Source organism: Oncorhynchus masou, chromosome 22 (assembly GCF_036934945.1).
Source record: "Oncorhynchus masou masou isolate Uvic2021 chromosome 22, UVic_Omas_1.1, whole genome shotgun sequence".
Lineage (NCBI taxonomy): Eukaryota > Metazoa > Chordata > Actinopteri > Salmoniformes > Salmonidae > Oncorhynchus > Oncorhynchus masou.
The window spans coordinates 53,684,462-53,699,378 of NC_088233.1; the positions used below are offsets into that span (position 1 = coordinate 53,684,462).

The following is a 14,917-nucleotide window of genomic DNA, read 5'->3' on the forward strand; positions in this document are numbered from 1 at the left end:
TTGAAAATTAGCCGGCTGGCTAAAACCGGCACTTTTACTGAAACGTTGATTAATGTGCACTGTCCCTGTAAAAATAAAATAAACTCAAACTCAAACACAACTGATTGGCTCAAATGCATTAAGAAGGAAAGAAATTACACAAATTAAGGCATTCCAGGTGACTACCTTATGAAGCTGGTTGAGAGAATGCCAAGTGTGCAAAACTGTCAGCTAGTCAAAGGGTGGATACTTTGAAGAATCTCAAATATAATATATAGTTATTATACTAACACTTTTTATTTAACCAGGCAAGTCAGTTAAGAACAAATTTGTATTTTCAATGACAGCCTTCCCCGGCCAAACCCTCCTCTGACCTGGACAACGCAGGACCAATTGTGCCCTATGCAACTCCCGATCACGGCCGGTTGTGATACAGCCTGGGATCAAACCAGGGTCTGTAGTGACTCGTCTAGCACTAAGATGCAGTGCCTTAGACCGCTGCGCCCCTCACGAGCTACTCATTCGCCCTACCCTCTGTAGCGCCTTGCAGTCAAATGCCAAGCAGTTAACATACCAAGTCAAGATGCTCTCAATGGTGCAGCTGTAGAACTTTTTGTGATGTGGACAACCCGCTCCACAATAGTTCCGTCGATGTGAAGGCGGACTTGCTCAGCCCTCCGTTTCCTGTAGGCCACGATCAGCTCCATTGTCTTCTTGACATTGAGGCAGAAATTGTTGTCATGGCACCACACTGCCAGATCTCTGACCTCCTCTCTATAGGCTGTCTCAGCACCCTCTGTGATCAGGCCTAGGTTGTCAGCGAACTTAATGATGGTGTTGGAGTCTTGCGTAGCCACCAGTCGTAGGTGAACAGGGAGTACAGGAGGGGGGGAATAAGCATGCACCGCTGAGGGGCGCCGTGTTGCGGTCAGCTTGGTGGATGTGTTGTTGACTACCCTCACCACCTTGGGCGGCCCATCAGAAAGGCAGGATCCAGTTGCAGAGGGAGGTATTCAATCCCAGTGTCCTTAGCTTAGTGATAAGCTTGGAGGGCACGATGGTGTTAAACGCTGAGCTGTAGTCAATAAACAGCATTCTCACAAAATAATTCAAATTTTACAGTAAACAAGCACAGCACTTATACAAATAACTGATGATTGGCTGAGAGAAATTGACACAAACAAGGAGGTGATTCCACTTTGGGAGGAATCACCAGTGGCAGTAGGGGAGCATGCCAGGCGTGGTCAAGCCACTGTTACGTGTTCAGCCCCCTACACAAGCTAACACAGTCTGAGCACCGTGCCGAGACAGACCATACACCATGAACATCTTTTCATTTATTTGGGCATGGTCTTGAACCCGAACCCGGCTTGTTGGCCTTCGTCGTTTTGGTTGCGTTAGCCATCTTAGCCAGTTAGCCAGGCTAAACAGGCCTAAGAATAACTAACAGATTCAGCAGGAAACTCACAAAACCAGAAGGATGAGCACACTCTCTTTAAGTGAGACAGTTAAGTTGTAGTAAAGGCTGATAGATTTCACCTTTACATGTTTATTTTGTGTGAAATTGTTCTGCTCAGCTCGAGGTGAATAGCGGAAGAATTTAAGGAATTTAAACGTGCCTCGGTTATCACCTGTGGAAGTCGGAGCTTCCGGTGAGGCACAGTGTTCATTGGCCTTGTCAGATGTGATTAAAATATTATTCAGTAGAGGGCGCTAGCGCAAACTCCCCAAAGCTGTGTTGTACCGAGTTGACCGACTGAAATGGAGCTGAACAAACACTCTCAATAACAACCTCTGCTTTAAACTCAGGTGTCAAGTCTCTAAGATGCTGGCCAAATGAATACACTCTGCCTTTGTTTTGGGGGGGTTCTCTCTCTGTGTCCCCTGCTTCCATCTGTCTACCTGCCAGCCTGCTTGTCCGTCCATCTGTCTGTGTAGTGTTGCGGTAGAATGAAGTGACCCATCCTCTGATTGGAGAGGACTACATGGTCACACCATGACAACATCATGGATCACCTAGCCCTGGGGAGTTCGTGTTCAGAGGCAGGGCTGGACTCATACTACATGCCACTGTTACGAACATGTCAAAATAGTAATTCCTGTTACGAACGTGCCTGTTACGAACATGTCAAAGTAGTAATTCCCTGTTACGAACGTGCCTGTTACAAACGTATCAAAATAGTAATCCCTGTTACGAACGTGCCTGTTACGAACATGTCAAAATAGTAATCCCTGTTACGAACGTGCATGTTACGAACGTATCAAAATAGTAATCCCTGTTACGAACGTGCCTGTTACGAACATGTCAAAATAGTAAATTCCTGTTACGAACGTGCCTGTTACGAACATGTCAAAATAGTAATTCCCTGTTACGAACGTGTCAAAATAGTAATTCCCTGTTACGAACGTGCCTGTTACGAACGTGTCAAAATAGTAATTCCCTGTTACGAACGTGTCAAAATAGTAATTCCCTTTTACGAACTTGTCAAAATAGTAATTCCCTTTTACGAACTTGTCAAAATAGTAATTCCCTGTTATGAACATGTCAAAATAGTAATTCCCTGTTACGAACGTGCCTGTTACGAACGTGTCAAAATAGTAATTCCCTGTTACGAACGTGTCAAAATAATAGTAATTCCCTGTTACAAACGTGTCAAAATAATAGTAATTCCCTGTTACGAACGTGTCAAAATAGTAATTCCCTGTTACGAACGTGTCAAAATAATAGTAATTCCCTGTTACAAACGTGTCAAAATAATAGTAATTCCCTTTTACGAACGTGTCAAAATAGTAATTCCCTGTTACGAACGTGCCTGTTACAAACGTATCAAAATAGTAATCCCTGTTACGAACGTGCCTGTTACGAACATGTCAAAATAGTAATTCCCTGTTACGAACGTGCCTGTTACGAACGTATCAAAATAGTCATCCCTGTTACGAACGTGCCTGTTATGAACATGTCAAAATAGTAATTCCCTGTTACGAACGTGCCTGTTACGAACGTATCAAAATAGTAATTCCCTGTTACGAACGTGTCAAAATAGTAATTCCCTGTTATGAACATGTCAAAATAGTAATTCCCTGTTACGAACGTGCCTGTTACGAACGTGTCAAAATAGTAATTCCCTGTTACAAACGTGTCAAAATAGTAATTCCCTGTTACGAACATGTCAAAATAGTAATTCCCTGTTACGAACGTGTCAAAATAATAGTAATTCCCTGTTACGAACGTGTCAAAATAATAGTAATTCCCTGTTACGAACATGTCAAAATAATAGTAATTCCCTGTTACGAACATGTCAAAATAGTAATTCCCTGTTACGAACGTGCCTGTTACGAACGTGTCAAAATAGTAATTCCCTGTTACGAACGTGTCAAAATAATAGTAATTCCCTGTTACAAACGTGTCAAAATAATAGTAATTCCCTGTTACGAACGTGTCAAAATAATAGTAATTCCCTGTTATGAACGTGTCAAAATAATAGTAATTCCCTGTTACGAACGTGTCAAAATAATAGTAATTCCCTGTTACAAACGTGTCAAAATAATAGTAATTCCCTGTTATGAACGTGTCAAAATAGTAATTCCCTGTTACGAACGTGCCTGTTACGAACGTGTCAAAATAGTAATTCCCTGTTACGAAAGTGTCAAAATAATAGTAATTCCCTGTTACGAACGTGTCAAAGTAGTAATTCCCTGTTACGAACGTGTCAAAATAATAGTAATTCCCTGTTACGAACGTGTCAAAATAATAGTAATTCCCTGTTACGAACGTGTCAAAATAGTAATTCCCTGTTACGAACGTGTCAAAATAGTAATTCCCTGTTACGAACGTGCCTGTTACGAACGTGTCAAAATAGTAATTCCCTGTTACGAACGTGCCTGTTACAAACGTGTCAAAATAGTAATTCCCTGTTACGAACGTGTCAAAATAGTAATTCCCTTTTACGAACTTGTCAAAATAGTAATTCCCTGTTATGAACATGTCAAAATAGTAATTCCCTGTTACGAACGTGCCTGTTACGAACGTGTCAAAATAGTAATTCCCTGTTACGAACGTTTCAAAATAGTAATTCCCTGTTACAAATGTGCCTGTTACGAACGTGTCAAAATAGTAATTCCCTGTTACGAACGTGTCAAAATAGTAATTCCCTGTTACAAACGTGTCAAAATAGTAATTCCCTGTTACGAACGTGTCAAAATAGTAATTCCCTGTTACGAACGTGTCAAAATAGTAATTCCCTGTTACGAACGTGTCAAAATAGTAATTCCCTGTTACGAACGTGTCAAAATAGTAATTCCCAGTTATGAAGATTGTATTTTGGCAGCAGACCACCATACTGTACCCTCCTTTCCTCCCTCGTCACTCAGATCTTTCCAACCCTGCCTACCTACCTCACCTGCTCCCTCCCTCTACTAACCATACTGTGTCCCCCCTGCCCCTCTGGTCCTAAACCTTCTCCCCTACCCCCTCTCTTGTTCCCCCCACTCTCCAGTGAGTGATAAAATGGATATGCTTCCTTGGAGTCACTAAACCGGATTAGTCCCGTTGAGCTGTGTTGAAGCGCAATGGCCTCCTGCTCATCCCTGATTGGCCGTTCAAACAGACCTGAGTGGCCACTCTGGCTGGACACGTATTCTTTTATAATCCTGTTTTATTCTCCTCTCCTTTGATGGCTAGAGAGTCACGTAACATGGTCATCATGATCCTCATGGTAATCTATTGAGTGTTAAGGAAAAGACAGGCTATTCTCCATTCAAACTAAGCTTAATGTGATGTTACTTTTGAGAAATACAACTTTGTTATATGTCAAGCTCAAAACTGTAACCTACATTTGAAAAGAGAACACTAAAATCTTCACTCCCCACAACTCCAGTTCAAACCCCCACTGTTTCCTTTATGAGGCATGCTAGATGTATTTAGCCTTCAGACAGTGTATGTCTGTTTTATTATATCCATACACAACTTATAGCCAAACGCTGTAATTACAGTGACACAGACTCTGCTCTGACGTTAATTTCACAACTCTGTTTTATGTAAATCCCTACTGTATGTATTTACAGCCACATCCTGATTCGCATCCTGATTGGCTCAGTGGAGAAAGAACAAGCCTTCATTGGTCAAAGGCCGGGACAACTGTGATGATGTCAGGGTGATGATGTCAGTTAATGGTATCATCATCATCATCATACTTTACATCTCCAGGTGGGGGGTTTGGATAGAGAGGTGAGGTTGCCAGTGTGAGCAAGTGATTCGAGGGCAGGGGACAGACACTTAGCTTTCCATGGTAACGCTGCTGCCAGTTTCCAGTGATTAGAAGGCCACCCATCACTGTGAGAGTCAGTTGGCTTTTTCAGGATTGTCATGGTGATTAATTATGCAGTCCAGCTGATGAGGACTGGGTCAAATGTACCTACAGTTTGGGGTCATGTACAGCTATGTGGGCTGTATGGATAAGTGGGTCTTGTTATTGTATGAAGCCTATAGCTTACTTAGTGAATGGACTGATGGTGATTTAAAATATCAGCCTTCTATACAAGCATTTTGTTAACTGTTAGGTACACATTTGTGGCTGTTGAATGGTAATGAGTGGAAATGTCATTTCAACTGCTGTTGTGTTGGCTTCCTTTGGTACAGAACCTGTCTCCCCTGCTATGTTCTGCTCTCCTCTCTTGCTTTTTTTCGGTTCCCATCCGCTCCTCCCTTGTGCTCTGTTTTTTTTCTCTCACTCTCTTTCTCTAATGTCAATGTTTTCTATTCTCTAAACACACACACACCCTACTAATCCCCAGGAGGCTAATCTGAGATCGAGGATTAGTGTCTAAATAAAGTCACCGTCGTCCCTCAGCTTTCTGTCCCCATATTCCACCGTCACATGACGTCACCCACATGACCCAGGCATCCCACTGCTTGCCTCTGAAGCTAAACATGGTTGGTCATGATCCAGATATTGGTAAAAGGGATGTTGGAGGGCCAGTAGGAGGGCCAGTAGGAGGCACTTTAAACAGGTGTCCTGACTCTCTGTGTTCATGGTAAGAGTAGGGGTCTGACCCAGCTCAAGGCACAAGACAGCCCGCTTGGAGTTTGCCAAAAGGCAACTAAAGGGCTCTCAGACCTTGAGAAACAAGATTCTCTGGTCTGATGAAACCAAGATTGAACTATTTGGCCTGAATGCCAAGTGTCACATCTGGAGGAAACCTGACACCATCCCTACAGTGAAGCATGGTGGTGGCAGCATCATGCTGTGGGGATGTTTTTCAGTGGCAAGGACTGGGTGACTAGTCAGGATCGAGGGAAAGATGAACAGGGCAAAGTATATAGACATCCTTGATGAAAACATGCTCCGGAGCGCTCAGGACCTCAGATTGTGGCGAAGGTTCACCTTCCAACAGGACAATGACCCAAAGCACACATTCAAGACAACGCAGGAGTGGCTTCGGGACAAGTCTCTGAATGTCCTTGAGCGGCCCAGCCGGAGGCCGGACTTGAACCTGATCAAAAATCTCTGGAGAGACCTGAAAATAGCTGTGCAGCGATGTTCCCCATCCAAACTGACAGAGTTTGAGAGGATCTGCAGAGAAGAATAGGAGAAACTCCCCAAATGGGGAGGCGGGGTAGCCTAGTGGTTAGAGCGTTGGACTAGTAACCGGAAGGTTGCAAGTTCAAACCCCCGAGCTGACAAGGTACAAATCTGTCATTCTGCCCCTGAACAGGCAGTTAACCCACTGTTCCTAGGCCGTCATTGAAAATTTGAATTTATTCTTAACTGACTTGCCTAGTTAAATAAAGATTTAAAAAAATGAAATACAGGTATGCCAAACTTGTAGTGTCATACTCAAGGCTGTAATCGCTTCAACTGAGTACAAAGTCTGTAATATTTCTGTTTTTAATTTTTAATAGATTTTCAAATATTTCTAAAAAACTGTTTTTGCTTTGTCATTATGGGGTATTGTGTGTAGATTGATGAGAAATTAACAATTTAATCATTTTTAGAATAAGCCTGTAACATAACAAAATGTGGTAAAAGTCTACACAAGAAATAACTGAACCATTTATACTGAAAAAATATATATTTATAAATGCAACATGTGTTGGTCCATGTTTCATGAGCTGAATAAAAGATCCCAGAAATTTTCAAAAAGGTGAGCATTTCTCCTTTGCCAAGATAATCCATCCATCTGACAGGTGTGGCATGTCAAGAAGCTGATTTAACAGCATGATCATTAGACAGGTGCACCTTGTGCCGGGGACAATAAACAGCCACTCGAAAATGTGCCACAGATGTCTCAAGTTTTAAGGGAGCATGCAATTGGCATGCTGACTGCAGAAATGTCCACCAGAGCAGAGCTGTTGCCAGAGAATTTAATGTTAATTTCTCTACCATAAGCCACCTCTAATGTTGTTTTAGAGAATTTGGAAGTATGTCAAACGGCCTCACAACCACAGACCATGTGTACCCGCGCAAGTCCAGGACCTCCACATCCGGCTTCTTTACCTGCGGGATGGTCTAAGACGTGCCACCCAGACAGCTGATGAAACTGTGGGTTTGCACTACTGAAAAAACTGTCAGAAACCGTCTCTGGGAAGCTCATCTGCGTGCTCGTCGTCCTCACCTGGGTCTTGACCTCACTGCAGTTTGGCGTCGTAACCGACTTCTTCAGTGGGCTAATGCTCACATTCCATGGCCACTGGCACAAGTGGAGAATTTTTGTTCAGTGTAGATGTCCCCTTGATACATACAGTCTACAACTCAATGGTGAGGGCATGAATGGCAACAACACGGCAACAATACCAGGACACAGTGCTTTTCGTTCCCACTTGACAAGCACTACTGTCTGTCAATGGAATGGGAAGTACCTAGCCAATATCAGGGTGACCTTCACAGTAAGCACACGCATACAACACATGAAGCAATAGTAGACCTATCAGCAATACTTAAAATATATATATATATATATAAAAAATAATATATTGTTTGTTTTTTACCCCATTTTCATGGCATCCAATTGGTAGTTACAGTCTTGTCTCATCACTGCAACTCCCTAACAGACTCGGGAGAGGCAAAGGTCAAGAGCCGTTCGTCCTCCAAAACACAACACAACCAAGCCGCACTGCTTCTTGAAACAATGCCCACTGGAAGCCAGCCGCACCAATGTGTCAGAGGAAACACCGCACACCTGGCAACCGTGTCAGCCCGCCACAGGAGTCGCTAGTGCGTGACAGGATAAGGACATACCTGCCGGCCGAAACCTCCCCTATCCCAGATGACACTGGGCCAATTGTGCGACAGCCCATTGGTCTCCAAGTCGCAGCCGGCTGTGACAGAGCCTGGACTTGAACCCAGGTTCCCAGGTTCTCTAGTGGCACAGTTGGTACTGTGATTCAGTGTCTTAGACCACAGCACCACTCAGGAGGCCAAGCAATATTTTTAACAAAAAATAAACAATAATTATTTTTATAACTGAAAATGTACACTTATTTGTGTAAGACTAGCATTGAAATAAGACTCTGGCTTAAAAACAGAAGTCCAAACTCTCGCGATACAGTAGTTGCATGGTAAGAAATGGAAAGAAAAAAAACAGCTCAATCAAAACTGTCTAACCAAAAGCAGAGCACTTTCCACATATCCACTCCTTTCTACACGCCCAGTACTTTCCTTTCGACACACACTCGCCCATACTTTGACCCCTTGACTTTTTCCACATTATGCTACATTAATCTTATTAAAAAATGAGAAACAATACCCCATAATCTACAAACAATACCCCATAATGACAAAGTAAAAAAAGTTTTTTTTAGACATTTTCAGAAATACGTTATTTACATATGTATTCAAACCATTTGCTATGACACACAAAATTGGACTCAGGTACATCCTGTTTCCATTGATCATCCTTGAGATGTTTCTACAACTTTTTGGAGTCCATCTGTGGTAAATTCATTTGATTGGACATGATTTGGAAAGGTACACACCTGTCTATATAAGGTTCCACAGCTGACAGGTTAATTTGAGATTCTTCAAAGTAGCCACCCTTTGCCTTGATGACAGCTTTGCACACTCTTGGCATTCTCTCAACCAGCATCATGAGGTAGTCACCTGGAATGCATTTCAACTTACAGGTGTGTCTTGTTAAATTGTGGAATGTATTTCCTTCTTAATGTGTTTGAGCCAATCAGTTGTGTTGTGACAAGGTACGGGTGGTATACAGAATATAGGCCTATTTGGTAAAAGACCAAGTCCATATGTGACCAAATGCCTTGATTCAGCCTTATGTAGCAAAAATCGAAATTGTGTTTTTTACATTGGATAACAGGCACAGAGCAACAAATTGGCATATCATCCACTGCATTTGAGGATCAATTGGAAAGTAATTCTGCTATGAAAATGGATAAACTTGTAACCTCACTTTTTTTGGTACCTACTGGAGAGCTCTTCTTTGTCTACACCCATTCAGTATCGTTCACACCCTCTTAAGCTTTAGCCCCCACCCAAACTCTAACCATTTTACTCGCCCTAGCAGAGATGGTTAGGCTGTTTTCATGTTTTCCAGAGCATTGGTGACTAACTGTGCTGCTTACAACAATTTATTACGCTTTTTTGCCGACGTTTACTGACACCGGCCATGGATGTTGAGCGTTCGTAAATTCATCAGATATTCGGAGCTTTGACACACTCAGATGAGTGCTCTCAAATCAGAGTAGATGGCCAGACTGAATTTACGAACCAACCCGAAATGGTTACTTGCACAGTGGAGTCTTTTGATAAGACATTTAGCTAGCTAACTAGGTAAATAATGAAACGTAATCTCAACTCATGACGTTACTACTAGCTATGCTTGTGTCACTTTACATCTGGTAGCTACTAGCTATGCTTGTGTTACTTTACATTGGGTAGCTACTAGCTATGCTTGTGTCACTTTACATCCGGTAGCTACTAGCTATGCTTGTGTAACTTTACATCCGGTAGCTACTAGCTATGCTTGTGTAACTTTACATCTGGTAGCTACTAGCTATGCTTGTGTCACTTTACATCCGGTAGCTACTAGCTATGCTTGTGTAACTTTACATTGGGTAGCTACTAGCTATGCTTGTGTAACTTTACATCCGGTAGCTACTAGCTATTCTTGTTACTTTACATTGGGTAGCTACTAGCTATACTTGTGTTACTTTACTTTACATACATACCCTGCTTGAATCTGCAGGTAGCTAACCTACCAGGTTCAATGTCAGCTAGCTAACATTAGGTTATAACTAGCAATGCAAATGGCTCTGAGATACGAATAATTGCTGCCCCCACCCTGCCGCCTGACTAGCATCACTACTTTGGACAGTTCTGACCTAGAATATGTGGACAACTACAAATACCTAGGTGTCTGGTTTGACTATAAACTCTCCTTCCAGACTCACATTAAACATCTCCAATCCAAAATTATTCTAGAATTGACTTCGTATTTCACAACAAAGCCTCCTAAAAAGCCTCCTTGCTGCCGAACATACCCTCGTAAAACTGACTATCCTATCGATCCTTGACTTCGGCGATGTCGTAGTTGTAAATGAGAACTTGTTCTCAACTAGCCTACCTGGTTAACCAAAGGTGAAAAAAAATGAATTTACCGGTTTATCAACTTTCAAAGCTAAATTACTTTCCCATTGTTCCTCAACTGTATTGTGTGATACAATTTTGTAGCTCTGAGTCTCTACTTTTATCCAATGTAAAAACACAATTTCAAATGTTGCTAGATAAGACTGATTTGAGCCGGTCGGTCACATTTCGGTTGAGTTAATACACAGTGTAAAATATGATATTTGAAGGTCACTCTACTAAGGACATGGATGAATGACTCATTACTTAATAACTGTATATAATTTATAAAGCACTTTTCACAGTGTTAACATTTTGTATTTAAAATAAATTGTTGTAATAGAATGAAAGTATTCCAGAACGTACTAGCCGATCAGGGTAACCAAATAAAACCTACAGGATCCAAATCATACAGGGAATATGTGAAGGCGCCCTAGGTCACCTAACGTTAGCAAACGACATGTTTGGCAAAAATGATATAACAATAGTGAAGCACAAAACAGCCTGAAAATAGCTAGTTGTTAACACTATCCCAAAAACACACACTTGTGAGGCTGGCTATGTAGCAAGCAAACTTTTAGCTAACATAAGCTAAACCACACAGACTGTGAAAAGTGGTCCCCCTTTTCATCAGTGATGTTACTTTATTAGCTAGCTAGGTAGGTAGCTAGCTAACTTTACAACATATATCTTAGCTCAATTTCTGCTGGTCCTAGACAGGTGCGGGACATCCTTCAACAGTTGGTGTAGCTGTTTTCTACAAATATGTTTTTCTTTACCAAGGATTTTTCATGTTGTCATTTACAGAAGTCGTCAATGGCGAAATGCTCACTACAAACCCATAGATCCAAAACACAAAGTCTTTGGATGGGAGTGTTGCATCTTTGCAGAACACCTAGCCAAAGCTTCAGTAAATCTGGGTCATCCAAAGGAAGTCTGTGAAAAGTTATCGGACTAGCTAGGTTTTATCCTTGCATTGTCAGATGTTGGGATTACATATCGATGAACCAATTTCCACAATATTCAGCAAAAATTACTTCAGTCCCCTTGTTATTGCCAGGCTGATCTTGTGAGTGAGTGAATGACAACGTTACTAACTAGCTACCTAGTACCTGTGCCGGTAGCATACCCCTTATTTACAAATTATCACTTGAGTTAAACTAAATGGATTATAACATTCGGTATAACACATTTTCATGTGTACAAGATCTAAAGTCCTGGGTTACGATACTGAGAACTTTGTTGTTTGTAAAAGGACGTATTTGGGTGTTTTTGGAGCCCTGGAACTCCAGAATGAGGCTAAGGCAGTCAATTGCTGGTGGGGTAAGTTTCTCAAAAACAAGTGAGATTGTAAGAAAACTGACTAACCTTCTATAACATGCCATTTACTTCAAAAATACTGATTAATACAAATCGTGGAATTCTCATTTAAGTACTCTACTGATTGATTGTTTTCAATTAAAATTGTGAAAAATAAAAATAAGTTTTTAGCAAAAAACTATTTCTCAAGCAAGAATTTTGCTAGAATATTCTGTGAGTGGTGGGGAGGGGAAAACTGAAAACTAGCTGTTTTTGGCAGAAAGGCTTCTCATTGGTCTATTAACTAATTTACTGCCTGGTGTGACCAAAACTCAAACAGCTCTTACGCTAAAAGGGCATTATCATCCCTTTCACAGTATTATTCCAACCTCCTAGTGTGGAAATGTATATTAAACACAGGAAAAATTGCATTTTTGACTGCACTGAGCCTTTAATTCGTAGAATGTCTGAAATTGGCCTGTGGCAGGCAGCCTGCAATTGGTTTGAAAACCACCTGACAGATAGGACACAATGTGTTTCTTCTGATGGTGTTAAATCACGTTTCCTAGATATTACCAAAGGTGTCCACCAAGGGTCGATTTTGGGCCCCATACTTTTTATTATGGCTAACCAGGTTTCCATCCAACCTTTTTATGCAAGTATATTACATGTCGGAAACAAAATATGACAGGCCTGATGGAAACAGAACATTTGTCAGTAAACTTTACGAATGTCGACAAAACAAAATACCCGAGATATTAATTATGCGAGAAATGTCAGTGGAAACGCTTTTATGCGCAAATATTTTTGTGTGCCCCTTCCACTACGACTCATCGGGAAAGCATGCAGTTTATTAGGCTACAGATAAAATAAGTAATGATGAACTTCACAGTGTGGTGAAAGTGCAAGGTGATGAGCTTGATGGTCCTTTCCAATAAAGGAAATCTTATTCTGGTGACATGATAATCGATACTTAGCTACCATTTGACAAATACAAATAATCTTGCTCTTTTGTCCATAAAAATCAAATCATAAAGTCAGAGATAATCAGGTTGGAAAGTCGAAGCTCGAGTTCCCCACCTGGAATTCCAAGTTGGATGACCGGTTAGAACAACTTTTCTCAGTTCCGAGTTGTCTTAAACACACTGAAGTCAGAAGTCGGAGATTTCCAAGTTCCGACTTCCCAGTTGTTTTGAACACAGCATAATCATCATGGGTACTCAACTCTTACCATACGAGATCCAGAGACCGCTGGTTTTCTTTTCATAATTAATTGCACACACTTGGTGTCCCAGGTCTAAATCAGTCCCTAATTTGAAGGGAACCAATGCGCAACTCAATATTAGAAAGGTGCATTGCTTGCTGTTTGAGAAAGGTGCATTACCTGCATTGCTTGCTGCATTTACCTGCACTGTGTTGCTTGCTGTTTGTGGTTTTAGGCTGTGTTTCTGTATAGCACTTTGAGATATCAGCTGATGTACGAAGGGCTATATAAATACATTTGATTTGATGATTTTGATTTGATTTGTTAATTTTTTGTGGACTCAGGATAAATATCTGGGTATCTGGATTGATGAAAAGTTATCTTTCAAAAAAGCATACTGATGAATAAGTTAAGAAGTTAAGAATTAAAATGGGCCTCCTTTATAGGAATAGGGCATGCCTTTCGTTAAATAGCAGAAAACAAATAATTCAGTCAACATTCATTCCGGCTTCAGATTATGGCGATATGGTCTATATGAATGCAGCTGTCACTGTATTTAAGCCATTGGACACAGTTTATCATAATGCACTATCCTTTATTGCGGGTGATAAGTTCCGTACACATCACTGAATTCTTTATCAGAAAGTAGGCTGGACCTCTCTTAAAACTCGCAGATCAATGTGCTGTTCCCTTTTTGTTTCTAAAATCCTTACTTCATTATTGAATGACAGACATTTGAGTCACCAGGCCCGATCACAGGCATGGCTAACTTTGGAGATCCCTTCGGTCTCCACAGAGTTAAGTTTAGATTTTTTGCACCTTACTAGAGGAATGATCTCCAGAACTCTCTAAATGTGGATGTTTTGGTGCCACTAGGGGCAGTTCAATGTTTGTTTTTCATGATTAGATTTTGTAAGATATTTTTCTTACATTTCTTGTACATATAGTTTTTCTTTACTTTGAAATTGGGAATTTATATGATTGTGTGCCGGGCTCCCTTGTAAAATAAGCTTTGGTCTCAATAGGATGTCCCTGTTTAAATAAGATAAAGATAGAATATTGCTTTGGTAATCTCCTGCCTGTGTATTCCTAGTAACCTAACCTATTTACACTGTATGTGTGATCCTCAAGGTTGTTGTTATGCACTCAGCATTGGCAACCATTTATTTAAAGACTTTACAGAAACAGAGGATCAGTAGATGAAGACTTCATTTCTTCTGTAAAGAAAGAAAAGAAATAGTTGATAGTGTGTTTATATTAACATCCTCTCTTTCTCTCCTTTTCCCTCCCTTAATACCCCCTTTCCGTCCCTCCCTCCCTCCCTCCCTCCCTCCCTCCCTCCCTCCCTCCCTCCCTCCCTCCCTCCCTCCCTCTCCCTCCCTCCCTCCCTCCCTCTCCCTCTATCAGACTACTTATGTGGGCCAGGTGAGAATGTGTACAGCATTGACTTCACCAGGTTCAAGATCAGAGACATGGAGACAGGCACAGTGCTGTTCGAAATCACCAAACCTCCTCATACAGGTGAGACACACACACACACACACAGGGGTCTGATTGGCCTATTATGACGAGTGTTACCTTTGAGTGTTGTCTGTCTGTCTGTCTGTCTGTCTGTCTGTCTGTCTGTCTGTCTGTGCGTAGATAAAGCAGGAGATAAAAGCGTCATTGATACAAACGCCGGGAGGTTTGTCCGCTACCAGTTCACCCCCGCCTTCCTCCGGCTAAGACAAGTTGGCGCCACGTAAGTCTAACCCATTAACTCACAAAGAGGTCTAACCCTAATGTACACAAAAGTCTAAGCCTAACCCTCAATTTACACTGAAGTCTAACTCTAACTCTACAAAGAAGGACA

The 14,917-nt window shown here is 41.4% G+C and overlaps 1 pseudogene; it reads left to right on the top strand.

The window, feature by feature from the left end:
• Positions 1-14,917, top strand: part of LOC135508759 (protein unc-119 homolog A-like) — a 45,675-nt pseudogene that overhangs the window by 17,731 nt on the left and 13,027 nt on the right.